Genomic DNA, 14754 nt, shown 5'->3' with positions numbered 1-14754 from the left:
AGAACTGCCAACTAATCCCAGGAGACAATACTTCGCCTCCATCCTGGTGGAGGTTCCAAACACCCGATCAATGGTTCCTGTCACCTCTGTCCAGTAGCGGATCAACTTCGGGCATCTCCAAAACATGTGCATCATGTCTCCCACCATGTTCCCGCACCGGGGGCAACTTGCGTCCGGCCGTTCGGCCAAACTGAAAAAGTTTACGAGGAGCATAATAGGTTCTATATAATAAGATCAGATGTGTCATCCTCTGTGACGAGAGCCATAATTCACCACAGGCAGGATTCCTGTGGCCAAGTATAGCTCACCCGGCCTTGTATAGTGTGTTGCGGTGGTCAGGGAAAGAGGACGATAGGCAGGGACAGTGTCTTTACTGCTTGGGAACCTAGCACTTTTACAGTGGGTGTTAGTGCCTCCTGCACAGTACACACCTGAAGCTACCCTTTATTACTGGTGTTCAATTTCTGCAATACATGCATCTGCAGTGGAAAAGTTAGAGTGGGTGTTGTGTGCCTCCTGCACAGTATACACCTTATTGCTGGTGTTCTGTTTCTGTAATACAGGAACCTAGCACTGTTACAGTGCTAGGGTGTACAGAGAAGCTGGTATATATAGAAGACTACAGCATACAGAAGAAAGGCTAGTGAATACAGAATACAGACTTGTGTATGTAGATAGGCTTGAGTATACAGAGATGCTAGAGTAAACAGTGAGACTGGGGTACACAGAGAGGCTAGTTTAAAGAGAGGCTAGTATATACAAAGATGTTAGTGTATATAGAGAGGTTAGTGTATAGAGAGAGTCGAGTGTATACAGAAAGGACAGTGCATATAGAGAAGCTAGTGTATACAGAAGACAGGCTTGGGTATACATCAAAGATGACAGTGTATACAGAAAACTGGGTAGTGCATGCAGAGAGTCTAGTGGGTACAGAAGACAGGCTGGTGTATTCTAGCTAGTATTTACAGTCTAGTGTATGCAGAAGACAGACTGTGGTATACAGAGAGTTTAGTGTATTCAGAGAGTCTAGTGTATACAGTCGGCGAGTGTATACATAAGACTGGCTAGTTTACACAGTGTTTACAGAGATGCAAGGGTGTACAGAGAAGCTGGTATATATAGAAGACTACAGCATACAGAAGAAAGGCTAGTGAATACAGAATACAGACTCGTGTATGTAGAAAGGCTTGAGTATACAGAGATGCTAGAGTAAACAGTGAGGCTGGGGTACACAGAGAGGCTAATTTAAAGAGAGGCTAGTATATACAAAGATGTTAGTGTATATAGAGAGGTTAATGTATAGAGAGGGTCGAGAGTATACAGAAAGGACAGTGCATATAGAGAAACTAGTGTATACAGAAGACAGGCTTGGGTATACATCAAAGATGACAGTGTATACAGAAGACTGGGTAGTGCATACAGAGAGTCTAGTGGGTAAAGAAGACAGGCTGGTGTATTCTAGCTAGTTTTTACAGTCTAGTGTATACAGAAGACAGGCTGTGGTATACAGAGGGTTTAGTGTATTCAGAGAGTCTAGTGTATACAGTCGGTGAGTGTATACATAATACTGGCTAGTTCAGACAGTTTTTACAGAGATGCAAGGTTGTACAGAGAAGCTAGTATATATAGAAGACAGAAGAAAGGCTAGTGAATACAGAATACAGACTCGTGTATGCAGATAGGCTTGAGTATACAGCGATGCTAGAGTAAACAATGAGGCTGGGGTACACAGAGAGGCTAGTTTAAAGAGAAGCTAGTATATACAAAGATGTTAGTGTATATAGAGAGGTTAGTGTATAGAGAGAGTCGAGTGTATACAGATAGGACAGTGCATATAGAGAAACTAGTGTATACAGAAGACAGGCTTGGGTATACATCAAAGATGACAGTGTATACAGAAGACTGGGTAGTGCATACAGAGAGTCTAGTGGGTAAAGAAGACAGGCTGGTGTATTCTAGCTAGTTTTTACAGTCTAGTGTATACAGAAGACAGGCTGTGGTATACAGAGGGTTTAGTGTATTCAGAGAGTCTAGTGTATACAGTCGGTGAGTGTATACATAATACTGGCTAGTTCAGACAGTTTTTACAGAGATGCAAGGTTGTACAGAGAAGCTAGTATATATAGAAGACAGAAGAAAGGCTAGTGAATACAGAATACAGACTCGTGTATGCAGATAGGCTTGAGTATACAGCGATGCTAGAGTAAACAATGAGGCTGGGGTACACAGAGAGGCTAGTTTAAAGAGAAGCTAGTATATACAAAGATGTTAGTGTATATAGAGAGGTTAGTGTATAGAGAGAGTCGAGTGTATACAGATAGGACAGTGCATATAGAGAAACTAGTGTATACAGAAGACAGGCTTGGGTATACATCAAAGATGACAGTGTATACAGAAGACTGGGTAGTGTATACAGAGAGTCTAGTGTATACAGAAGACAGGCTGTGGTATACAGAGGGTTTAGTGTATTACAGAGATGCAGGGGTGTACAGAGAAGCTAGTATATATAGAAGACTACAGCATACAGAAGATAGGCTAGTGAATAAAGAATAAAGGCTGGCTTCTACGGAGAGGCTAGTGTATGCAGAACACTATCTAGGGTATATAGAGAGGCTAGATTATACAGAGAGGCTAGTGCATAGAGTATATAGAAGCCTGGTTAGTGTATACAGGGAAGCTAGTGTGTACAGAAGAAAGGCTAGACCGGCTATAAGAGAGACACGTTTTTACAGAAGACAGTTTGGGGTATACAGAGATGCTAGTTTATACAGAGAGACTAATGTATACAGAAGACAGGCTAGGGCATACAGAAGACAGAAGACGGGCTAGTGTATTCAGAACATAGGCTAGTGTATATCGAAGACAAGCTATTGTATGCAGAGACCGGCTAGTGTAAACATGCTGGTGTATATAGAGAGGCTAGTGAATTTAGAGGGTAGGCTAAGTGATAACAGAAGACAATCTGGGCTATACAGAGACATTTCATCATTTCATCTAGCTCACATCTCTAATGGAGTTTGTCTCATTGCCATGTTATGCCTTTTCATTCTTATGCTAAATATAGATTATACTCACTACACGATTTTAATCATCCACATCAAGCATGCAATAAAACTATCATACATATAAATAAACCATGTACTCTTTTGCTCTATTTTGCATATTTGTAATTCCAACATCAACTTTCACATTGAGTATGTGACAGTCCTGACACACCATCCTGACTTATTTTTCTTTATTTCTTATTAGAAATAGAGAGTACTATCTCAAAATCCGGTTAAATCTATTCACTTCGATGAGTTCTACCGCTAATTGTACGGTAATGCAAAATGTATCTCTCTGCACTATGATCTTAATCATAATAATAATAATAATAATAGGATTGTCTAATGCAAAGATCAACTAGTCTAATATAAGCTTTCTCATTGGTACCGGCATATTCTTTAAATTTAGACTAAAGCAACTATTTCTCGGACATTTTCAAGCTAAGCTTTCAATCTCTTACCTTTGAAAAGCGATACTTCCTCCCTACAACATTAAGCCATTTAAATGTCCTATTGGTCGCCTATATTATACAACTCTCTGAAAAGCCTATATGTAGAGAATAAAACTAGTCTTACATCTTAATAAAACAGTTTTATTGCTCAACCAGTATCAGCTGTCATGACAAATAAACGTTTCCACTGTTTGACTCTATTTTCTGTATTACTTCTTTTTCTCCACCTTAACTGTCACAGTTAAAACACAGTGACAAAACATTTCTTTTTACCGCAGCAAAATGTGAGAAAAGCAGTGTAAGCCGTCTTTCTGCCATATGCTTCAGAAATTTAATGTACCGCTTTTAAATCCATATCAATTCCACATAACCGCGAACCGTCTTACAATTTTAACATTTACTGATAGCAATTACTGATATTACATTATGACTATACCAGTGGAAAAGGACCGCGTTATGGAACTGTGAAATTAATCATAATCTCAGCGTTAACTTAGCTGATAAATTCACGATTTACTCAACGATTTACTCAACGATTTAAACTTAGATTTTTTTCATTCTAAGTCTATTTAATCTTAAATAATTTATACTATATTCTACTGTACTCTTAAATTATGTACTGTTGTTCTGTATTTTAGCCGTTCTCATATTTTGTTTTATGTTGCAACCATCGAATCTCATTGCTTTTCCGACATTCTGCCTTAATGAGGATATTACCCTTTTGTGTATTCACGTTATCTCGACCTATATGCCTCAATATTTTCCTAATTTGTTTTGCTATACTTATTATTATTATATTATAGAGATTATTAACTCTAAATCATTGTAAACCTAACCATAGTTATAATGTCTACAGCTAATTTTACGTTAAAGCAAAAGTCACACAAAACCATCTTTTTAAATCCTTTTACACACTGCACATAAGAGCAATGCAACCATCTCTCGCGACCTCTATGCAATAGGATTCTCTTTCTGACTCTATTTTGTGTATTACTTCTTCTCCACATTAACTGTCGCACTGATAACCATTTGTAACACCTAACACTTGCAACACATTTTTTAACAGCAGCAAAATGTGAGAAAAGCAGTGGGGCGGTTTACTTGATTGAGAAGTGGTTGCAGTAGCAAAGCATAGCAATACAGTTTGATTACATTAATAACACATAATGCAACTATTTTACATTCACCTCATGCATACATCCTAATGTAAGCTGTCTATCACTATTAATGTTCATGGTTACTGATACATTATGCCGATAAGCAGTAGAAACGGAAAACAGTCAGTGTAAGCCGTCTTCGTGCGTTACAAAATTAATGGAACGATTTAAACGTTGGAATTTTCAAGCTACGTCAATTTACTATTAAATACCCTTTAGCTGCTTAGCTCACACTTTGCTGTATGTAGCCGCGTTTACATGTAAGTAACCAATGGGGATTGACATTTCATGTCCATCTCAAATCTCTAATGCAATTTGCCTCTTTGCCATGTCATACTTTTCCATTTATTATACCTTCTCATCCGATAGAAACCTAGTCGTTGCTGATATTTCATGATTGCAGCAATCATCTCATCTAATTGCTATTCCGACAATATGATCATTTCTCAATCATTTTGAAGCTACTGCAAGTAACGCTTCCGATCTCTTTTATATATTAAGTAATATTTAGCTGCTTAGCTCACACTTTGCTGTATGTAGCCACGTTAACTGTATTAATGGTTACATGTAAATAACCAATGGGGATTGACATTTCATCTCTAATTCACATTCACATTTCTAATGCAGTTTGTCTCTTTTGCCATGTCATACTTTGCCAGTTATTATACGTTCTCATCCTTAAAGACACGTAAGGATCCTGAAAACGATAGAAACCTAGTCACGTCCTTGCTGATATTTCATGATTACAGCAATCATCTCATCTAATTGCTATTCCGACATTCTGCCTTGGAATTACTTTGCAACGCTCTATTGAACAATGTAAAGGTAAGCTATATATTTTGTGTATTTCCACTTAAACTCGACCTGTATATACTGTTTCAATATTATCCTTTCTAATTTTGCTAAATTCGATTATAGAGTTTGCTATGTCTAAATCCAGGTTACCTACTCTCCTTTATTACGTATACTGCTAATTTTAGGATAATACAAAACCATCTTATTGCTTCTTTGAACGCTGCACATATTAAGAGTAATGCAATGCTACCGATGGGAACAGTTTAATTGCTCTTCTCACATTTAGCTGGTATCTCTCTCTATAGGAAACTGAATTTGTACCACAACGATCACTCATCTAATATCAGTCCACTCAGTGCTACCGGGATAACTTTTACTTTTAGAGTAATGAAATGATTTCTCAGTCATTTTGAAGCTACTACAAGTAACGCTTCCGATCTTTTTTCAACTGCAATACTTTATCTCTGATATGTTAAGTAATATTTAGCTGCTTAGCTCACACTTTGCTGTATGTAGCCGCGTTAACTGCATTAATGGTTACATGTAAATAACCAATGGGGATTGACATTTCATGTCTATCTCACATCTCTAATGCAATTTGTCTCTTTGCCATGTCATACTTTGCCAGTTATTATACTTACTCATCCTTAAAGACACGTAAGGATCCTGAAAAACGATAGAAACCTTGTCACGTCGTTGCTGATATTTCATGATTACAGCAATCAGCTCATCTAATTGATATTCCGACATTCTGCTTTGGTATTACTTTGCAACGCTCTATTGAACAATGTAAAGGTAAGCTAGATATTTTGTGTATTTCCACTTAAACTCGACTTTTATATACTGTCTCAATATTATCCGTTCTAATTTTGCTAAATTAGATTGTAGAGTTTGCTATGTCTAAATATATGTTACCTACTCACCTTTATTACGTATACTGCTAATTTTAGGGTAATACAAAACCATCTTATTGCTTCTTTACACGCTGCACGTATGAAGAGTAATGCAATGCTACCGTGAACAGTTTAATTGCTCGTTTCACATTTAGCTGGTATCTCTCTGCTATAGGAAACTGAATTTGTATTACAACGATCACTCATCTAATATCAGTCCACTCAGTGCTACCTGGATAACTTTTACATTTAGAGTATTGAAATGATTTCTCAGTCATTTTGGAGCTACTGCAACTAACGCTTCCGATCTCATTTCGACTGCAATACTTAATCTCTGCTATTGCAGAATATTTAGCTGAATATTTAGCTGCTTTGCTGTACGTAGCCGTGGGGATTGGCATTTCATCTCTAATTCATATTCACAATTCTAATGCAGTTTGTCTTTTTGCCATGGCATCCTCTGCCCGTTATTATCCTTTCTCATACTTATGCTATATTTGGGGTATATTCACTACATGATTAAAGACACGTAATGAACCTGATTGATAAAAACCTACACACGTCGTTGCTGTTATTTAGTGTTTTTCCACTTAAACCCGACCTGTATATACTGTCTCAATATTAATTTTAGAGTTATTTTGCTATATTTATTATTAGAATAAACAGATTACTATCTCTAAATCCTGGTAAACCAGCTCACACTTAACCATCTTATTTCTACCTTACACGCAGCACATATTAACATATTAACATTTAGCCGGTATCTCTCTGCAATAGTAAACGAAATGTGTAGATCACTCATCTAATATCGTCTTTTCAGTGCTACCGGAACAACTTTTAAATTTAGAGTAATGCAACGATTTCTCAGTTTTATGATACTACTGCAACTAACGCTTTGGATCTCTTTCCTGATAAATTACGCTCTGCAATATAGCAAGCCTGCATACACTAGCCTCCCTTTGTAACCCAACTTCTCTCTCTGTATACCTTAGCCTCCATCTCTTGCATAAACCAGGACCTTCTTCTGTATAATCTAGCCTATCTGTATACACTAGCCTGTCTTTTGTACACATTAGGCTCTCTGTGTAAACTAGCCGGTCTACTGTATACACTAGTCCATCTGTATACACTAGCAAGTCTGCATACTCCTGCCTCTCTGTGTAACCTAGCCTCTCTCTCTCTCTGTATACCCTAGCCTCCATCTCTGCATACCCAGGACGTTCTTCTGTATAATCTAGCCTATCTGTATAAACTAGCCTGCCTTTTGTACACATTAGCCTCTCTGTATAAACTAGACGGTCTACTGCATACACTAGTCCATCTGTATACACTAGCAAGTCTGCATACTCCTGCCTCTCTGTGTAACCCAGCCTCTCTCTCTCTCTCTCTCTCTCTCTCTCTGTATACCCTAGCCTCCATCTCTGCATACCCAGGACGTTCTTCTGTATAATCTAGCCTATCTGTATACACTAGCCTGTCTTTTGTACACATTTGCCTCTCTGTATAAACTAACCGGTCTTCTGTATACACTAGTCCGCCTGTATACACTAGCAAGTATGCATACTCTAGCCTCTCTCTCTGTATACCCTAGCCTCCATCTCTGCATACCCAGGACGTTCTTCTGTTTAATCTAGTCTATCTGTATACACTAGCCTGTCTTTTGTACACATTAGCCTCTCTGTATAAACTAGCCGGTCCTGTGTATACACTAGTCCTTCTGTATACACTAGCAAGTCTGTGTAACCAAGCCTCTCTCTCTGCATACCCTAGCCTCCATCTCTTGCATAAACCAGGACCTTCTTCTGTATAATCTAGCCTATCTGTATACACTAGCCTGTCTTTTGTACACATTAGCCTATCTGTGTAAACTAGCCGGTCTACTGTATACACTAGTCCATCTGTATACACTAGCAAGTCTGCATACTCCTGCCTCTCTGTGTAACCCAGCCTCTCTCTCTCTGTATACCATAGCCTCCATCTCTGCATACCCAGGACGTTCTTCTGTATAATCTAGCCTATCTGTATAAACTAGCCTGCCTTTTGTACACATTAGCCTCTCTGTATAAACTAGACGGTCTACTGCATACACTAGTCCATCTGTATACACTAGCAAGTCTGCATACTCCTGCCTCTCTGTGTAACCCAGCCTCTCTCTCTCTCTCTCTCTCTCTCTCTCTGTATACCCTAGCCTCCATCTCTGCATACCCAGGACGTTCTTCTGTATAATCTAGCCTATCTGTATACACTAGCCTGTCTTTTGTACACATTTGCCTCTCTGTATAAACTAACCGGTCTTCTGTATACACTAGTCCGCCTGTATACACTAGCAAGTATGCATACTCTAGCCTCTCTCTCTGTATACCCTAGCCTCCATCTCTGCATACCCAGGACGTTCTTCTGTTTAATCTAGTCTATCTGTATACACTAGCCTGTCTTTTGTACACATTAGCCTCTCTGTATAAACTAGCCGGTCCTGTGTATACACTAGTCCTTCTGTATACACTAGCAAGTCTGTGTAACCAAGCCTCTCTCTCTGCATACCCTAGCCTCCATCTCTTGCATAAACCAGGACCTTCTTCTGTATAATCTAGCCTATCTGTATACACTAGCCTGTCTTTTGTACACATTAGCCTATCTGTGTAAACTAGCCGGTCTACTGTATACACTAGTCCATCTGTATACACTAGCAAGTCTGCATACTCCTGCCTCTCTGTGTAACCCAGCCTCTCTCTCTCTGTATACCATAGCCTCCATCTCTGCATACCCAGGACGTTCTTCTGTATAATCTAGCCTATCTGTATAAACTAGCTTGTCTTTTGTACACATTAGCCTCTCTGTATAAACTAGCCGGTCCTCTGTATACACTAGTCCGTCTGTATACACTAGCAAGTCTGTGTAACCAAGCTTCTCTCTCTGCATACCCTAGCCTCCATCTCTTGCATAACCAGGACCTTCTTCTGTATAATCTAGCCTATCTGTATAAACTAGCCTGTCTTTTGTACACATTAGCCTCTCTGTATAAACTAGCCGGTCTACTGTATACACTAGTCCATCTGTATACACTAGCAAGTCTGCATACTCCTGCCTCTCTGTGTAACCCAGCCTCTCTCTCTCTCTCTCTGTATACCCTAGCCTCCATCTCTGCATACCCAGGATGTTCTTCTGTATAATCTAGCCTATCTGTATAAACTAGCCTGTCTTTTGTACACATTAGCCTCTCTGTATAAACTAGCTGGTCTTCTGTATACACTAGTCCGTCAGTATACACTAGCAAGTCTGCATACTCTAGCCTCTCTGTGTAACACAGTCTCTCTCTCTGTATACCCTAGCCTCCATCTCTGCATACCCAGGACGTTCTTCTGTATAATCTAGCCTATCTATATACACTAGCCTGTGTTGTGTACACTTTAGCCTCTCTGTATAAACTAGCCGGTCTTCTGCATACACGAGTCTCTCTGTAGACCCTTGGATGTCTTTTGTATACACTAGCTGCTCTTTATACATTAGCTCTCTGTATACCCAAGCCTCTCTGTATACACTAGTCCGTCTGTATACACTAGCAAGTCTGCATACTCTAGCCTCTCTGTGTAACACAGTCTCTTTCTCTGTATACCCTAGCCTCCATCTCTGCATACCCAGGACGTTCTTCTGTATAATCTAGCCTATCTATATACACTAGCCTGTGTTTTGTACACTTTAGCCTCTCTGTATAAACTAGCCGGTCTTCTGCATACACGAGTCTCTCTGGAGACCCTTGGATGTCTTTTGTATACACTAGCTGCTCTTTATACATTAGCTCTCTGTATACCCAAGCCTCTCTGTATACACTAGTCCGTCTGTATACACTAGCAAGTCTGCATACACCAGCCTCTCTGTGTAACCCAGCCTCTCTCTCTGCATACCCAAGATGTTCTTCTCTATAATCTAGCCTATTTGTATACACTAGCCTATCTTTTGCACACATTTGCCTCCCTATATAAACTAGCCGGCCTTCTGTATACCCTAGTCCGTCTGTATACACTAGCAAGTATGCATACTCTAGCCTCTCTCTCTGTATACCCTAGCCTCCATCTCTGCATACCCAGGACATTCTTCTGTATAATCTAGCCTATCTGTATACACTAGTGTATACAGACAGACTAGTGTATACAGAGGACCGGCTAATGTGTACAAAAGACAGGCTAATGTATACAGATAGTAATATGAGGGACACTCCTCACCCCCGCCCCCACCTACCAGATCTGACTTTCATCCCCTTGCCCTCTCTGCCCCGGTCATCTGGTGGCAGTTTTATGCACTCCCTGGCCCCCACCCATTCATAATCCTTACCGACCTTTCCTTCCGCTGCTCACAGGAACACACTGGATGACTTGTCTAATTAACCAACTTGTACAAGACACCGCTAGCCTCCTGTCTGACACCGGTCCCCCTTGGAGGCTTTACCCCTCACTGTTTGGGTGGTCCCTGCCTCTCCCTGGATGCTCCACATATACCACAACGACATTGTCAGAGGGGCACCACTTGACAGGACACGGGGCTGTCATGCCGGTGGCATCTCCCATTGGAGGAAGGGATGATAGCCCCAACCCCTTGGCAGCAGGTTCTTTCATGTACAGACCAGGGCGGCTCATCTTCCCTTCTGGAGTCTTTACCTTAGATGGGGGAGTTGCACTTTGGGGGATCTGAGTGATACCTAGTGCGCTGTACTGGAAGGGCTTGATATTCCCGCATATGTGTCCCCTCCCCCTGGTTGCGCCCCTCGTCCCCCCCTCTGGCTCCCACCTACTCTTTGCCGACATTGCCTTCTGCAGCTTTTGGGGACCCTGGATGACTTATTTATTGAGCCTATTGGTACAAGACACTGCTTCCCTCAAGGGTGACTCTGGACCCCCCTGGAGGATTTACCCCTTACTGTTTGGGCAGTCCCAGCCTCCCTCTGGATGCTCTACACAGCCCCCGATGGCGATGCAGGAGAGACACTAATTGGCGGGCCCCAGGACTGCTGCTCGGGTGAAGTCTCCCGTTGGATGGAGGGATGGTGGCCCCAGCCCCTTGCCTGCCAGATTTTCCATGCACCGACCAGGGCTGCTCCTCTTTCATCATGATGTGGTGACCATGGAGGGGAGGAGTTGAAATTTATGGGGTCTGGGTGTTTGCTGGTGGGAGTGCGCTAAAGGACTTGACATTTCCGCATGGTTTTCCCCTCTCCCCTGTTTCCCACCCTTCCCTTCCCTCCTTTCCCTACCCCTTTCCCCCCTTCTACTCCCCCTTTCCCTGCCCCTTTTCCCCCGGGGCGTGGACGGGGGAGAGGGGGTAAGAAGAGGACAATCTGCCAAAGGGAGCAATGGATTTGTTCGGGGACTGCATGTACTTTAGGGGATTGGGACGGGGGGTGGTGGATCCCATTCTGTGATGCCTTTTCTGTTGTGACAGGCTCCCTCGTGCATGCCTACGTTTAGGGCGAGCCGAGGAGACCCCTCAGTGCTGACAGTTATATGCTCTACCTCTGTTTTGGTTATACTATTGTTTTTTGGTTCTATGATGTTACTGATTGTCTTTTATTTGCATACCAGTATCAGACGTGACATTTACCACTGCCGGGACTGGGGGGACTAGGATTCGGGGGCTCCCTCTTGACCTGTCTACCCACCAACCCAAGTAGGACAGCGCTTTAAACCCAGTGTACATCTGGTAAGCGCTATAGCATAATTGTGCTGTTTTAGTATACCCTTCCTGTACTGTTGAGTGCGGACAACCCTTCATTTCCCTCTCCCCCTGGGGTTGAGGTGCCCGGCCTCTTTTTCCCTTTACCTTTCCTTCCATTTGCCCTTCCTTTCTCCCCCTTAGTTCCCGCCATGCATTACCTACCCAAAACCTACCTTGGTTCAACTTTCTTTGCTTTTCTCTGACGTCCCCCTCCCCCTCCCCGAGGAGCGAAGGCAGACTCAGTCAAGGTCACCTCTCTAAACGTTAAGGGACTGAACTCCCCTGAAAAACGGTGGATCCTCCTGTGAGAACTGAAGACTTCCTGTACTGATGTGGCCTTTATACAAGAAACACATTTTAAAAATACTAGCCTCCCCTTTCTATGGTTGAGATCCTTCCCTAAGGTCTACCACTCTACTAACCCCTCCTCTAAGACCAAGGGAGTCTCCATTCTGATCTCTAGCAGGCTCCCCTGGGTTCTCCAGGATTCTCTGGTGGACCCTGGGAGCCGATATCTTTTTCTTAGGGGCCACATTGGAGAGCGCCTTTTTACATTTGCCACTGTGTACGCTCCCAATGATCACCAAGACACGTTCCTCGGAACTACCCTGCACAGATTATGTGACTTTCGGGAGGGCCTGTTGATATTAGGTGGGGACTTTAATGTCCCCTTTCGCCATCGGTTGACACTTCTGCCTCTTTCTCCTCGCTCCTCATTTCCTCTAGAAAGCGGATTACTAAGTGTTTACTGAATGACCAATTAGTTGATGTCTGGCGTCTGCAACACTCTGGGGAAAGGGACTACTCTTTTTGCTCTTCCCCTCACAAATCATACTTGAGGATAGACTTCTTCTTGATTCCACATGACCAACTGCACTTGGTGAGCTCTTCCTCCATCGGCCATATAACTTGGTCCGACCACGCTCCTGTAGCCCTTACCTACACCCTCTCTAGGAACCCATCACCTAGGTCTCTATTCTGGCACCTTAATGAGAGCCTTCTCCAGATACCGGAAGTTTTAGCAGATGTGACCAGGGAATTGGACCTTTATTTCCAAGAAAACTAAACGCAGGACTGTGACCCGGGGATAATTTGGGAGGCTCACAAGTCAGTACTCCGCAGGGTACTTATCAGGCACGGGGCGCGCATCAAACAAACATGGAAGGAACAGCTTGCTAATCTGTTTCGTGAACTTGCCTCTGTGGAAGCGAAACATAAACATGCCCCCTCACGGACCTTAGAGATTGAATTCGGGACACTCCGTACCCATATTGCTGACCTACTCCATTATAAAGCGAAAGCGGCACTCCAGTTTTGTCGTAAACTGACGTAGGAGTCAGGGGACAAATGCGGAAAAATCTTAGCCAGGTCGGTAAAGGAGTTGAAATCTGGCTCTTACATACCACAGTTGATAGATGAGAATGGCCAGAGGGCCTCTACCCCAACCCAAATAGCCGAAGTCTTTGAAAAATGTTACTCTGATCTCTACAACCTGCCCGATTCAGGGTCTGGACAGGACAATATAGACAGATATGTAACCGGTTCTGGTCTACCAACCCTCTCATCGGAATCACGGGAGTACTTGGAGGACCCGATCACACTGGAAGAAGTCCAGACAGCCGTGGGACCTCCGAAGGTGGGTAAGGCTCCGGGCCCTGACGGATATACCGCACAATACTTTAAGACCTTCCTCCCTATTCTCGGCCCGCGCTTGGTGAATTTATTTAATACTCTGAGCTCGAATGGGGATTTTCCTGAGGATACCCTTAGAGCCCACATCTCGTTGATACCTAAGGAGGGCAAAGACCCGGGCCTATGTGGGAGCTACAGACCCATTTCCCTCCTAAATTCGGTCCTAAAACTATTCTCTAAAATCCTCGCCACGTGATTGGCACATCACTTGCAGTCCCTTATACATATTGACCAGTTAGGTTTTATTCCCACCAGGGAAGATAGGAACAACACCATTAAGGTGCTTACCCTGATCCATAAAGCAAAGTCATCTGGGACCCCTTGTCTTTTCATGAGTACTGATGCCGAGAAGGCTTTTGATCGGGTGAAATGGACAATGATGTTCTCGGTCCTTCGCCATATAGGTCTGAGTGAACGGATGCTGGCATGGATAAGTAAGATATACTCACGCCCCTTCAGCTCAAGTCAAAGCGAATGGGGTTCTCTCATCTCCCCTTGACATCGGGAATGGGACCAGACAAGGTTGCCCCCTGTCGCCCCTATTATTCGCACTGTCATTGGAACCCTTTCTCTCCACAATTCGACAAAACTCAGACATAACGGGACTCCAAATGGGTACTATTGAGTGCAAGATATCTGCCTACACGGATGACATGCTGTTCTCGCTGACGAATCCCAGAGTTTCCTTGCCAAATCTCCTTCGGGAATTCCAGATATACGTGATACTTCTTGAAATCAAAGGCCATGGGGGTTACAGTCCCCCCGCAAACGTTAATAGACTTGCAGTCCAATTTTCGATTTAAATGGACCCATACAGCCCTTAAGTACTTAGGTACTTACATTCCACCGGACATCGTGCGTACGTTTATGTTGAACTTCCCCCCACCCCTTGTCACTAAGATCCGCGGTTTGCTTCACGGGTGGCATTCTGGCCTCCATTCCTGGTTCAGGAGATGCAATCTCATTAAAATGAACATACTCCCTAAATTTACTTATCTTTTCCAAGCTCTCCCGG

Source organism: Lithobates pipiens, unplaced genomic scaffold, assembly GCF_037356315.1.
Source record: "Lithobates pipiens isolate NorthernLeopardFrog02 unplaced genomic scaffold, aLitPip1_a1.2 Scaffold_25, whole genome shotgun sequence".
In the NCBI taxonomy this organism is placed as follows: domain Eukaryota; kingdom Metazoa; phylum Chordata; class Amphibia; order Anura; family Ranidae; genus Lithobates; species Lithobates pipiens.
Note: the sequence above shows the minus strand (reverse complement) of the source record.